Source organism: Coturnix japonica, chromosome 3 (genome assembly GCF_001577835.2).
Source record: "Coturnix japonica isolate 7356 chromosome 3, Coturnix japonica 2.1, whole genome shotgun sequence".
Classification (NCBI taxonomy): domain Eukaryota; kingdom Metazoa; phylum Chordata; class Aves; order Galliformes; family Phasianidae; genus Coturnix; species Coturnix japonica.
In genome coordinates, this window is record NC_029518.1 from 23007682 (window position 1) to 23021840 (window position 14159).

Genomic DNA, 14159 nt, shown 5'->3' on the forward strand with positions numbered 1-14159 from the left:
TTTCTCTGTCAGTTTGAGTAGACGCAATGGCATCTCAAGTAGCGATATGCTGAGGAGACAAGGACTGTGTCAGGCGCAACAAAGAGGAAAAAATGTATCAGTTTGTTACCTCATCATAAATATAAGAGCTCCAAAAAGTTTCTCCTTTTACATAAAAGTGTGTAGTTCAATCAGAAACACAGAAAAGCTTATTTACTTTAAATACGTGATGTTTAATCTATGTTATGCAATAGTACAATTAATGCTCTTAAGAAATTCTGAGATGTATTATATATGTACACAGTCGCTTTCAAAAGAGACAAAAAATACACTTTCTAACAGGGTATTTGAAAGAATTCTACACCAAGAGATATTCCTTTAATTCTTGAATAAATAGGCAGCACATAAGTAAATATGCTGATCTAGTAAAAAATACCAAAATGAAACTTCTGCTTTGAAGCCTTCTTAGTCTAATGAATGGTTTCAACCTTTAGCCCTTCCTTCCTTGGTCCTAGGCATGAAAGCTGCTATCCACACCCCAGACTTGGTGTAAGCTAATGATTGTGTTAGGAAAGCACCCGATGGCTTTGGATCGGGCCCTCTGCCCTCTGGTCTTCATCCTGCAGGCATGGATCAGCCCAAAGAGAACCTACACTGTACTGTACTTTCAAGTCCCTGAAATGCAGCTGTTGAAATACATGCAAAATCTCTGAAGCTCTTAATCAGACGGGTCTTTGCCTTTGGAAAGAATGTAAGTTTTGCCTAAATAAAACTGCACAATTTGGATCTGTACAAATGGTAATAATAAAGAATTGTCGTTTCTGTTATAAGGAGTTCTTTTTAATATGTTCATCTTTCTAAATAGAAAGTTTTGGGACAGGGAGGGGGGGAGGATCATTTTTTGTCCTTTTTTATTTTAATGGCTAAACACTGTAATGCTAGCTAAATAGAAATTCTTGTCTGTTAATAGGTTCCTTTAGTTTGTAATAAATAGGAAAGCTAATTACAAAAATTTGATATTTGGTATGCATTAGCTTTTGTGAGTCCTTTCTTTACAGGCTTCATTGACATTCAATATGGCAAGCTTCCTTTGAAACATATTTATAAAACAACTACAGTATAATTAAACCAACAAAGCCATCTTTTAAGTAAGCTTAATAGCTCAGTTCTCCACTCTGTACATTTTTTTATTTTAAGGAGGAAAAACAGTTATGCTCCAATTCTACTGTATATTTCATTTGGCATCTCATATTTCCTTTCCATTTGTGATCTGTGCATATCTAATTCTTGACAACTGTGATTACTAGTAAGTGTACATGAAAAACACGCTTCAGAGGATCTTCCACGGCAATATTTTTGTTAATGAGAAGTGAAACATATCTTGGCAAATACAATATATGTGATACATATATGCATATATACATACTTTAATAGCTAATACTGGTGTCATTAATAAGCAAAAATGGATTCATATATAGGGCAGGTAATAATCGAAGTGGATGCTATTTAATAAATGTAACTTAAAATATTTTAATTATATAAAAGCAATAGGTAAATAAAAGCAATTACATTTAATTTTGCTTTCAGCCCGTGAGCATTTTCTATAAGCTTTAATAGAGGTGAGAGCTTGTGCAGAAGGCTAATGGTAGAGTCGGTGTTAGCATTATTCATTAGGGTGTCTAAGTAGTACTTATTCTGAGATATTTCTCTGGAAGACGAAAATGTTCTTGGTAAGGGTACTTGGATCCTGATAACCTTAATTCATAATAATATCCCCCTCATTCAGAAAATTAAAGTTTACAGAGTCCTTGGCAGTTTGAAAATCTTTCTACTATTTAGAATCAAGATCGTGTTTACTAAGGACAAGCTAAGAAGTGATAGCTCACGTTATAATAAGTGGAACCTCATAACTGTTTCTTAAACTCTGTCCTCGATAGGCATAATAACATTGAGACCACATTTACGATATGGTGAATAAAACAGTTGACATCATTGTTATAATCTTTATTTAAAACTGTTACCAAGGTTACAAATTACCATCACTGTGTGCAACAGGTCCCACTGAAGCAGTATCATTACAGATTAACTGTAATGTGTAGGATTATAATAAAAGGCATAAGGGATTATGTACAGGCAAAAAATGCTAGAAATAACACAAATACATCTACGTTATACAATGCATCGCTTTGCAAAACCTCTGTTCTTGATGCTGAAAATACACAATGTGGCTTTTTGCTTAATTTGGGCATTTAGATGTCAGATGTTAACCATATCCTGAAGTGCCTTTACCAATGTCAGAACAGAGGGGGTAGGGTTTATCTCGACCTATAAAACCCGTGGAAATGCTCTCACATAGTCTCTGCTCTTAGGAGAGCACCTGGTTTACAGAAAAATATGTCTCCATTGTGTGAGGCGGGGCTGCAATACAAGAAAACAGCCGGTGGCTGCGTGACATGCAGACCCTAGGCTGTCCCAGTGGGTCGGTGGACACTGGCCTTGCCCCACCAAAGAGCCCTGGGTATGGTGGCTGCCAGCTTTCCCTGGCCCCAGAGGTGGGAAGGGAGAGGGTTGTTCTTGAGTTACAGGGGGGCAAAAGAGAAAGAGAGGAGGTAAGTGACCTTCCACTGGCCACCCCTGGCTGGCACCTCCGCCTCCCTGCTAAGTCCCTGTACCTTGCCCTCAACTTAATGACACAAATCCGAGCTCTTAAAGTCTTTGGGACTGATCGTACTCGCTCATTTATAAATAATGATCTCCATATAGATGTATAACAACAACATACCAGGAGTGTTTGGGAAGAAATCCGATTAAAGTCTATAGCATTTTTTTCCCTCTCTCTCCTAGAGCAAAAGTCTGGCCACAGGTCAGCTGCAGCAGCCAGCCCAGGCCGCAGGGTTAAAGGGAAGAAAAAGCTCCAAGCGAGCAGCTTTCCCCCGGCAGGAGCTGCCGGCGAACGGTTCGACCCACCGGGCTGCGGCCGCCGTCCCTCCCTCCATCCCGGCCTAGAAGCCTCGGGCGCGCCGCCGGCGGGCGCGCTGAGTGTTTTGCGGGGTGGGAGTCGCTGACCCGCTTGGAGCGTGAACTCCACGGCCGCAGCCTATTTCCCCCCGGCGCCAGCAGCCCCTGAGCAGAGGCGTGGGGCCGCCCCGCTCCGCCCGGCCCGGGGTGGCGGTGACGCAGAAAGATTCTTTCCTTTCCTCTTTCGGGCGATTTAGGGGAATAGAAAAACAAACATCGGGCCCCTTCGTGAAACCGGAGGAGAAAGCTCAGAAGGGAAAGAGAACAGGGCACATCCTTTTAGAGGAAGGACAAGGGTTCTCTGAGGAGGGAAAACAAAAGATGACAGTGGTGGCTGTAACCCCACCATGAACCAGGGACCTCCCGGGCACGCTCGGAGCGCTAACCTCCCCGGACTTCCCATTACCTCTCCATGACACTTCACTAATGCTCACACAATGGCCAACTGAGCCGTTTAAGTAAAGATATTTTAACCTGAACTAAACATTGTCTCCAGACAATAGGATGCAAAGCAGCATCTGGTAGCACACATAAACAATGCTGGGCAACAGCATATGCTCAACGTCTGGAAGTTTATGTCAACACTAAGCAGCCAAGAAGGCTGTCGCTGCTCGGTATGAAATCTTCATAAATAGCAGTTTGCTGCTCTTCCAAGGTGAGCAGCACAGAACCTTCCTCCCGGGACACCCTTATCAGCTTGAGGTTACACGGCAAGAAATTTTCGGGCCCCACTCGTGCTCCCTCCCTCCCTCGGAACGAGAAAACACGAGGCGGCCCCGGGGAAGGAGAAGGGGCAGCTCCGGGCTCCCCATCGCCGCTGCGGCTTCAGTGGGCACAACCCGGCCGCAGCCGCTCTTGGAGGTGGCCGACGCTGAATGGCCAGCTTCAGGGAAGCGCCTCTTTCAAGAGGAGGCTCTAGGCTAATGAAACAACGGGAGATGACTATTGCAAACAGCTGTTCCTCATACATATTTCATTATACAATCAGATAATGCGTCTTACCACCTTCTCAATTATTCACAGATAAACATTATCAAGACGTTTTGACATCTGTCTTAGGGCCTGCTATTAATTTAGTAATCACCGTGGTTAAAAATATATGGGCACTGCACCTCACAAAAACTCTGATTTCACTTAGGGGGACAACTTCCTTAGCGGCTCACCCAAAGCAGAACGAACTACATCAGGACAAGAAAAGCCCTGAGACGGGGGTGGGAAGGGAACATCCTTACCCTGCAGCCCTCGGGTCGGGCTGGGGGTCGTTTGCTGAGCCCGGCGCACCGACCTCGCTGGCAGGAGTGAAGCGCCGCAGGAAGCCGGTACACCCTGTCCTCGGCTGGCCAAGAAACCACCCGGAATAGTCGCGTTTGCCCCTCCGGCTCTTGGCACCTGCGCTCCCGCCCCTCGGAGGGAACTCATCGCGGCTCCGGCAGTGCCTGCTGCCTTCCGCTGCCCCCCGGTGCCGGTGGCCGCTCAGCTCCCCGGAGACGCAGAGCCCGTGGCTGCCTGGCCGGGCTTTCGCTTAGAGAAACATCGGGGAAGTTGAACGCAAAGTTTGTTTCTTTGCTGCTCGGGCTGGTTGTTAAATCACAGGGTTTAGAGTGTCGAGGAGTCTTAAAGCTGCCTCTTTGGTGTCTCTTTCTTTGCAATAATCCCTTTTCTGAAAGGACACCCCCAGCAAACAGAGGCATACAGTCACAACCACTAGATGCGACCCCACGAACGAGCGAAAGGGGAGAATCACACCTCGCCAACTTCGTTTCAGAGCTCTGTGGACTCAATGAAACCACCACCCTTCTCTTTCCCCTTCCTCACGCTGCCGTTTTTAACCACGGGCTTCACACGAGAGCAAAAACTCCCAGCTTCACGACCCCCCAGTGCCCAGGTAACGGGATGCGGGCAGGAGGACGAGCTCTTTTTCCCGTCCTGACACAGCAGATTCTGCTGCATAGTTCTTCCCAAAGCTGAGCTCTCGCCGCTGGCACGGAGCTTTTCTGCCCATAGGCACGGAGCGCAAATTTCGGGCTGTCCCTCTGCTCCCTCCGGTCGCAGCCGTTGCCCCGGCGGTGACACTCGGGGCTGTACCGGCGGACGTGGCTGCGGGGGGGCTCCACTCAGCACATCCCGGCGTGCGGCTGTTTGCCTTAAAGCCTCAACGGGAGTCACGGGCGTGAATTTCACTTTAATTGCACCAAGAAGAAAAAAAAAAAGAAAGAAAGAAAAAGTAAAAAAAGAAGGGGGGGGGGGGGGGGGGGGGGGGGGGGGAAGCGTTGCAGGTGGCAGAAGACAGAGAGGATCTCGGGTCAGTAAGGAGAAGATGCTCTGGGAAATGGAAATCAAATTCCTACTGCTCGCTCCGCAGAGCTGAGTGCCTCTCCTTCCCTTGAACAACAGGAGGATGAGAGGTGAGCTCTTAAAGCCAGAACCAAGAAAATGGGGCTGTGGATGTGCGGAGGGGAGACTCTTCCACCCCAGCACCACTGATCGTATTTTCCAGTTCCAGAATAAAAGCAGAACTGAGCTGCTGGCAGCTCTCTGCCAGACGTTCCCCCTTCGGTTCGTCTCCCCTCTCGGAGCCGCTCCGTGCCCACCTGGCTCTTGACCTCAGCCCTCCGAAGCCTTTTTGTGGTGTCAGTGTTGCAGTCTCTGCCTTCGCCCCACTTGCTGTCCCCACCCCAGCCGCAAGACGTCCTTCACCCTATTGATTGCGCTATGGCCAAACAGGGCGAAAAGACGAGAATTGTATTCGACAGATGCTGCTCACTCGTGAGTAACAGGTTCAGTGCATACGGTATTTCTCGCCATTATCCTGTAAGTTAATATTGAGTAGCAATAGCTGTCTAAATATCAAAATCTATTTATAGGGGATGCAGAGCCATGACCTCCCCATCTGACCTTCAGTAACTGCGGGCTGGAAAACAGGGCAAAGAGGGGGAGAAATGAGGAAAAGCCCGATATTACAGAGATGTGCAGGGTGGATCTGGGCCGACCCGTCTTTGTTCCGCAGGGGAGCGGGGACCTTCGGGACAGCACCGGCCCTGAGGGCCCCGGGAGGAGCGGCTCTGGCTGACTTCGTGTCCCCGCTGGGAGCTCACTGTGGCTTTGGCCTCACATGCCCATCTACAAAAGTTGGGGACTTTTTTCATGTTTTAAAAAAAAAGAAAAAGAAGCCCTCGTGGCAGCCCCCCGGGCAGTGTGCTCTCCTCCAGGTCGGGAGGGAATGCTTCGTGGGGTCCCATGGGATCAGGCATCGATATTACAAAGCGCATTCCCCGCAGGGAGCGATCCCAAATCCCACCGCACTTCTGCCTTTTGTGGGGTCGTCGGAACACGTCCAACCCGAGCTCACCGCCTTGTCCAACTGCCAGGCCGCCCTTCCCCCGCCCAGCCCGGCCGCTCCCGGCTCGAACATGGCGCCCGCGAGCTCGGGGAGCGTTTCTTTCGCTGTTCGACGGCTGAGATGCGCTCCCTGAAGGTCACGGCGGGCGCCGCGCCCCTTGGCAGCCGCTCACGGCGGGGCCGCGCCGACGGCAGCGCCCGCAGCGGGGACAGAGAGGAGGCGGAACTCCCGGAGCCAGAAGCACCCCGCGCCACCTCGGCTTGCAGCTTCACCCCCGTGTAGGAGGGAAACACACCTTGCTTCCCTTTTTGTTTTAGTAGGGGAAAAGAAATACAGGGCCTCCGAGGGTGCCGTGCCCTGCAGGTGGAAATGAAACGGCTCCAATCTCGCCCGTGACCCCGTGAGATTCGGGAACCCCAATAAAAACGAGGAGAGTGATTTATTTCTTTTTAAAACTAGTCCTAGGCGTTTTAGTCCCGCTTGGGGAAAGTGACTGGGGAAAAAAAAATCCCCCCAAACTAAAGGCAGCGCACTCGGAAACGGTCTCCTTTTAAACCTTGGGGCTCGGTACTGCATCAGGCTCAGCGATATTGCATTCCTGAGAAAATAGAGTGGGCATTAGGAGAGGAATCTCCTCTTCCTAATGAATATTTACCCCGAGGTCATTACATCCGTAATGGTCCCCGCTCAGCTCACCTTGCTCCCCTCTTTCCCTGCCAGGGGCTGGGATTTCAAGCACAATGCCCTCGGTTTTAAAGTGCCGCGTACCATTTAATGGCGGGGTGCAGGCGAGGTTAGAATATTATTGACTTCCCGCAATATATAAGATGGATACATTTAAGACTTTTAACTTTTCTGTTGCGGTGACACGCCGTATTTTTATGAGATACCTATTATGTAGACAGAAGCATTGTGCTGGAGCTGCCTCACAGTTGCTGGATCGTTTCTATCAGATGAAAGATTTTGAATAGTTTTCTTTCAACAATGCATCCTTTTGGTCTCGATACAAAGCATGTAGGCATGGTATACACTTAAACAGCTCTGTCACGGAGCGAGATTAAACAGAGTATATATCGGATTCTGTCGGCAGCATAATGCGCGCGGAGAACAGAATGGAGCTCCCCTCGCCGCTGAAGGAGCCCATTAAGGGCTGATGTCCTGGCTGCGTCTCCCACATTTCCCTTATCTGCGAGATTCGCTAAGCTGTTAAAAATCTTTACAACCGGGCTTGAAAACCGGCCGTTTCTTACGGAAGGACCGAGTTTGATAACGGAGTCCTTTAACAAAACCGCTGCGCTCTGCCCAAGGGGGGGGGGGTACATTACGCGTAATCTGCGGGTCCGTCTCGACGGCCGCGCATCTCCCGAGCGGCGCGCACGAGGGGCACAAGGCTCCGCCGCCGCTCAGCCCCGAGCCCCGCGGCCGCCCCCGGCCGCACCTCGGAGCGGGCACTGCCCCCCCGGAGGGGAGCGGACGGCGGGGCGCTGCGCTGCTCTGAGCTGCGGGCGGGGGGGGCTGCGCGGAGCCGGCCTCAGCCCCGTGCCGGGGGCGGCGGGCGGAGGGAGCAGCCCGCGGGGGCTCCGCGCCGCGCGGTTCCTCCTTCAGTGCTCACTCAAGCGACTTGAGCGGAGTGCACGTGCTGAGCCCAACTTTCCTCTCCCCCTCTCCCCAGCTTTGTGCTCTGCGCTGATTGAGTCCCCATATTAAGCTCGAGATCCTTTCTAAGCAACTGCTAAGAAGTCAAGAGCATCCTTGCCTGCTTTCTCTCCGTGGCCTTTCATGCCCTCAATTTGTTATTCTACTGACACTTTTCTTAAAGTTAGCGCCCAGCATTGAAACATTAGCGACAAAAGCCCTGGAAAATCTCTCCCTCCTCAGCGCTAAATCCCCTAATGGGTCAGTGCGCCTCGAATTTTTATTTGATTTCCAATAATCTCTCGCGCCTAAATATTAAACCTCCCTCAACCCAGCGCCTCACCTATGGGATATTTTTTCAGCTTAGCTTTGGAAAGAGCTGACGCTCCGATCTCCCCCCACGTGCACCCTCCGATTTATAAATGAGCGCATACAGATGTATTCGTGTGCATCAGTCTCCCCGGATCTGCGCTAACTCTCTCATTCTGGATCAAAACAAGGCATCCCGGCGCTCCGCTCCACAGGCTCATCTAGCGAACGAAACTGCGCTACAGTTGCGCCTTCTCCAGCAAACCTCCATCTCTGTTTTACACAGTTGTTAAATATCCCCTCATTTCATTTCTCAGTTTCTATATGTATCACGGTAAATGTTACTTGGGAGGTCTTTCGTGTCTCCAAGCTCCTTTCTTTTAATCTTGTTATGCGAAATTACGCACACAGCTCTCATGAAGTCCAGCCAGTATAACTTTCTTTCTTTTTTTTGTTTTTATAAATAATATAGATTTTTTTTAAAGTTCTAATCTTGGAGTTTTACAGAAAATACCGTTTTTTAAAGTCCATGTTCCTACCTCGTGTTTTCTGGTTGAGGCTCCCTAAGTCCTCTTCACTTTATTACGCGGATTGCGCGAAATGATTCTTCAGCTCTGATTTAAATAAGTTTTAGTGTGAGCTCCGAATGACCATTATCCCTTAACCTGAGGTCAAGTGAACGGGAATTTACATGACAAAGAATAATGCCCATTTTGTCCGATATGAAACAACTTCACTTTCGGCATCATTAAGAAGAATTTAGTACTTCTTTCAGGGGTTGGGATTTGTTGGTTTTGTGGTAGGGTTTTTTTTGGGGGGGGGAGGGGAAGAGGGAGAAGGGGGGTTGTGTTGTTTTGGTTTTTTTGTGTTTTTTTTTCTTTTGTTTTTTTTTCTTTAGGTTTTTTTGTTTTTTTTTTTTTTTCCCTAGTAAACAGTTGACTATGCATGGTGCCATTTCCTTTTTCTAAATCCCAATACAAAGGCCAACTTCTCTCGCTCTCGAATTTCGGCATTATTTGTAGAGCAGAGCCTTAAGTAGAGCACATTTGCACCTGCTGGTATTTAAACTTCAGCATATCGGCTGGGGAGGACTTATCAGTGCGGCGCACTGCCTCGAAACAAATTAACACTCTCCATTAAAGTCAGAGCTGGGAGGAGGGAGATGTGACCATTTCAGACGCTGTCCCGGATGATGTCCCCAGTATATCGGAGGGAATCACTCGGGGTCCGTATAACGGCAATCCCTCTTGGCCTCCCCCTCGCCCAAACAAACGCTCTCCCAAATTTCAGCTTCTTTCCTGACACTTGAACGCTATGGGCACTTTCCTGCCCATAGCGGTGCCCTGGGGTGAAGGCTGCAAGCAGGCAGACAGACGTACACATGGCTGCAGCCCGGGGTTCATATCCGCACCCCGGTCAGAGCCCCAAATCTGTGCCGTGCTCTCGGTGCTTCTCCCTCTGCTACGGTCACTCGCAGCGGAGCTCACACACACGCACACACACACACACACAAAGAGGAGGCGAGGAAGTGAGCTTAATCCAAATATCAAACTTACCGTCCGCAGGGTGTCCCGCCTCGCCAAAGTTCAGCTCTGCAGCTCTCAGAGCTGCGCCCGGGGGGAAGGGGCTGCTGCGGGCTGAGGGCCACACGCAGGTGCCGGGCCCACGCCTCTGCCCTCCCGGGGTCGGGGATGGAGATCCCTGCCCCTCTCGTGCAGCTCGGGATCGAGCGGCCCGAGCGGGGCAGGGATCCCCATCCCCGGGATGCCCTCGGGCGATGCGAGGGAGGGAGAGGAGGCCGTGCGCACTGCGGTGGGTGTCTGTGCGTGCAGTGCTTGTTGACGGCTGCGGCGGGGAAGCGGCAGCTTTTCGTGTTTACAACCGGCTCCGGCTCCGAACGGGGAGATGCAGTTCAAGCAGAGCTCCTGCGTGTCGTCTGGCTCTTAACCGGAGCTTTGCTCAGTCATCGAGAGCAATAGAAAGTATATGGAAATCAATATATAGACAGTGTGGAGGGCAGATAATGGATTCGAGTCAGTGAGTGTTATAATCTGCATTATGGGCTTCCTATTGTTTAGACCGAGCACAAATTTGCAAAGGCTGAAATGTTGCTTAGTTGTTTTTTTTCCTCTCTCCCTTCTTCTTTTTGGAGGGCTTTGTGTGCATAGGGGGAGGGGGCGTTAAATCCTCCTGCCACCATTATCGCCCCCCCCCATCCCCCCCTCCGCCCGCTCCATCTGATTTTAAAGGTAGTGCTTTCACGGCGAAGCTAATGACTTTCATTTAATTGAACGTGCCCTGATGTAGCGGATTGTTCTCTCGGCCCGGCGCCTTTGTTGTGTTTTTTTTTGTTGTGTTTTTTTTTTTTTTTTTGGGGGGGGGGGGGGGGGGGGGGGGGGGGGAGGGGAGGTTGCGGAAATAAAGCCAATCAAACCTTTTGTCACGGCCCTATTCTCCCTCAGGGTCTCCCAAACATTTGTTTGAATCATTCACCTCGAGAACCGAAAATACTAATTGATTTTAAAATGCCAGCCCGGAGGGACGGGGAGCTGGGCTGGATATTACCGGCGAAGAGCGAACCTCCACCTGCCCGCGGCGGAACCTCAGCACCGCTGCCCTCGACCGGAGCCGAGGCCGGGGTCGGGCTGCTCCCCACGGGACAACGGAACAGCATCCGCGGTCCCCCTTCTGGCCCCATCCCCTCCGCGTCCCCTCGGTGGTTGCGGCCCGGGCAGGGGTGGGCTCCGCGAGGCGGGGAGGGGATCCCGGTCCGGGCGGCGCGGCCTCATTCAGGGAAGAATTTTGATGCGATTCATTAGAAGTAACGAGTTGACATAAGGTAAATCTACATCGAGGGGGCCTTTCTTTGAGTGCACGGGGAAGCTTCATTAAGCAGCGCTAACAAGGCGTGCAAATGCTCTGATTGGGCAGCTTGCTCGGAACGCCGGGGCCTTAGCAGGATGCCCACCTAATGAGGGTCACCACAAGAGACTGATAAAATATTCACATTTTCCATCGCACCGGGAACTTTGCACTGAAGGAGAAAGTTGGGGCAACTGCGCGGCTGTATGCCCCAGGGCGACACAGCCGGGTGGGAAAGCACTCGGCCTCGCAGCCCGGCGCTCTCTGCTCGCTGTGCTCCGGACGTGTGCTCGTTGGAACCTTGGAACCGGCGGCACACTACCCACGCCTCCTCTTTCTTTTTCTCTCCTCCAGTCTAATTATGTTTAATGCGTTGATAAATAAATAACTTGTCTACGAGGATCCACGCTTTTCCTCTTTTTTTTTTTCTTTCCTCTTTGTGTGTGTGTGTGTGTGTGTGGCAGAATTATTAGGAGCAGCCCGACGGCTCTAATGATGCGTCAATCACCGCAGCGCTGCCGCTCGCTGCGAACATGTCACCCTCGGTACACAGCACCTCTCCGCTCCTCGGCGCCGCACTTAAGGCTTGTCCCCTCCTCCCCCCGCGATGCATTTCTCCAAGTTTTCATTGCTAGGTTACGATTTCTAATTAGAGCTAAGTATTTCACTTAATATTTAATTTAGACGCCCAGCACGAGTATCATACCTAGATCAGTCAATCAAGTGTCCCTTGCTGATAGCGCGGCACCGAGAGGAGTTGGGCTGCGCTGGGAGCGGTGCTGCTCTGCGCGCAGGTAACGGGCGGTGTTGGGGGCGGCGGAGCGCGGTGTGAGGCTCCCAAACCCACTCCGTGCCGCGAGCCGCGCTCCTTTCCCCCTCCTTGAAAAATAAATCGAAATGGGTACCTCGTGCTTTCCTCCCGCAGCGGCTGTGTTCCCGCAGGACGAAATGTATGTGTGTGAAGCGATGAGGGGGGAGGCGGAAGGGGGGGGGGGTGCACAAAAGTTTAACTTGGGAGCTGCGGCGCTGCTTGGGAGCAGCCATAAAATCCTCCTCCCCCCCCCTCGGCTTCTTAAGCCAATCCAAACCGTTAAAGAAAAAAAAAAAAAAAGTCCCTTGCCCACATGTCGCTGAGCACAACCGGTTCAGCACACATTGCATCAACAGGATTGAGTTACGGGAGCCGAATGGGCCACATCTTACACACCCATCAAATGCGCATTCATTTATCTCGGGAAATCGGGGCAGAAGGGAGAGAGGAGGGAAGAAAGAGAGAAAGAGAGGAAAGGAAGCAGGAGGACACACACGTTTGTAAAGACGGCAGCTATTCTGTACTGTCAGCCCTTACCACTGCAGAATGACCAAAAAAAAAAAAAATCAATTAAAACCTCGTGAAAATAATGATCATAATACCGGGCCGGGCGAACGCCGTGGATCCTCCATCCCCTGCCCCTCTCTCCTCTTCTCCCCCCCCTTTCTCCCTCCGTGGATCCACGCTCTCCGCCCGCCGCTGCCTCGACCCCACGGACCCCCGCTCCTTCCCGGAGTGGAGCGAGCGGTTCTTGCGAGCGGCGGCGAAGTCCCTCCCGAGCCGGGATGTAGGGGCACCAACGAGGCGGCAGAAAATCGCAGCCTCCCGGGAGCTGCCATCAAAACAAGCGGTGAAATAAAAGAGCTTCCCTCTCTGCTTCCCTTCCTCTCCCCGGAAAAGTCCTTCAGGTCGGCGGCCCGGCACACACAACTTCGCAGGGCTCCCTTCGATAGACAGCACAGGCTCGTCCCGGCTTATTGAGGGGGAGGTGGGTTTTTGTTTTTCGGTGTTTTTTTCTCTCTTTTTTTGAGGGGGGAGAGGAAAGGAGGGAGGCGGTGGAGGGGTGGGGGGGGGAGGAGGGGATGTGTCCCTGCCCTGCAGAGCCACATGTCATTCTAGCAGCTAAAACAATTAATCATGTGGGATCAGGGCTGACTGTAGACGGCGGCCGGCAGCGCCGAGGGGGCACCACGCCTGCCACCCCCGCACCCCCAGCCCCGGTGGCGCGGGGAGGGGAAGGCCCGGGGCCCTATTCTGCACCCCCGGGACGGTCCCCCGCGGGACATCCGTCCACCCGTAGGAAACTTACAGGATCCGGAAAGGATTTTCCCAGCCGAGAGGGCAGTCTCTGCCCAGCCCCATCCTTCGCCGCGCTCCCGCCGCTCCTGCTGTGCGCGCAGCCCCACGCGGCCCCGCACTCCTCTCCGCGCAGCTCCGCGCCGCTGCGCGCTGGGGGCGGCGGGGGTTGGGGGTAGAGCACGCCCGGTGGTTGCAGCTCTGCGCCCTCCGAGTCCGGGCTCGGCATTAGGCGATCCCATTGACAGTTTGCAGCCAGCAGCTGCAGTCATTAAAAGCCATTTACACCCTGGCCTCCTCACACAAAGATAGAGCACCAACAATTATCTGCTTGCACATTTCAGGACATGAGAGTGTGTCCCTAACAGGCTTAGGGGAGCGCTGAAGCAGCGGCCGGGCGGGGAAAGCACCGAGGCTGCTGCCAGGGCTCTGTCCGCCGCTCTGTGGAGATGCTGGGACCCTTGCAAATCTCTACGGATGTAGCTGCGGGAGCTCCGGGCTGGCGGCGCTCCTTTGCTCCGCAGGCACTGGGAGAGCAGGGTTCCAGAGGGAGCTCTGTGTTGGCCGATGGGGTGAGGAGTGGCTGGTTTAATACGGGCACGAGGCTGGACACATAGGGATACGTGCACACAGTTTGCATGCGTTGCGATTCCACAGAGAGCAGTGCTGAGAGGGGAATTGCTTTCAGCAGAAATGTGGATACTGTGTGACTTGTGTGGCTGGAGAGAGAAGGAAAGAAAGAGAGAGGAAGAGAAAAAACAGTGAAATAAAGAAGGAAAGGAAAAGGGAGGGAAAAAAAGAAGATAAGAGGAGAAAAAGAAGGAAAGAAAGAGTGGGAAAGAGAGTGAGAAGGAGGGAGAGAGAGGGGGAGAGAGAGAGAAAGAAGGAAAGAAGGAAAGAAAGAAGGAA

At 51.7% G+C, this 14159-nt stretch overlaps 1 long non-coding RNA gene across 3 annotated transcripts in view; it reads right to left on the reverse strand.

The window, feature by feature from the left end:
• Window positions 1-12976, reverse strand: part of LOC107311198 — a 34075-nt gene extending 21099 nt beyond the window's left edge. For all 3 annotated transcript variants that reach the window (XR_001553917.2, XR_004306633.1, XR_001553919.2), the window contains exon 1: window positions 12049-12976. This is a non-coding gene — a long non-coding RNA (uncharacterized LOC107311198). The remainder of the gene's footprint in view (window positions 1-12048) is intronic.
• Between the last annotated feature and the right edge of the window lie 1183 nt (window positions 12977-14159).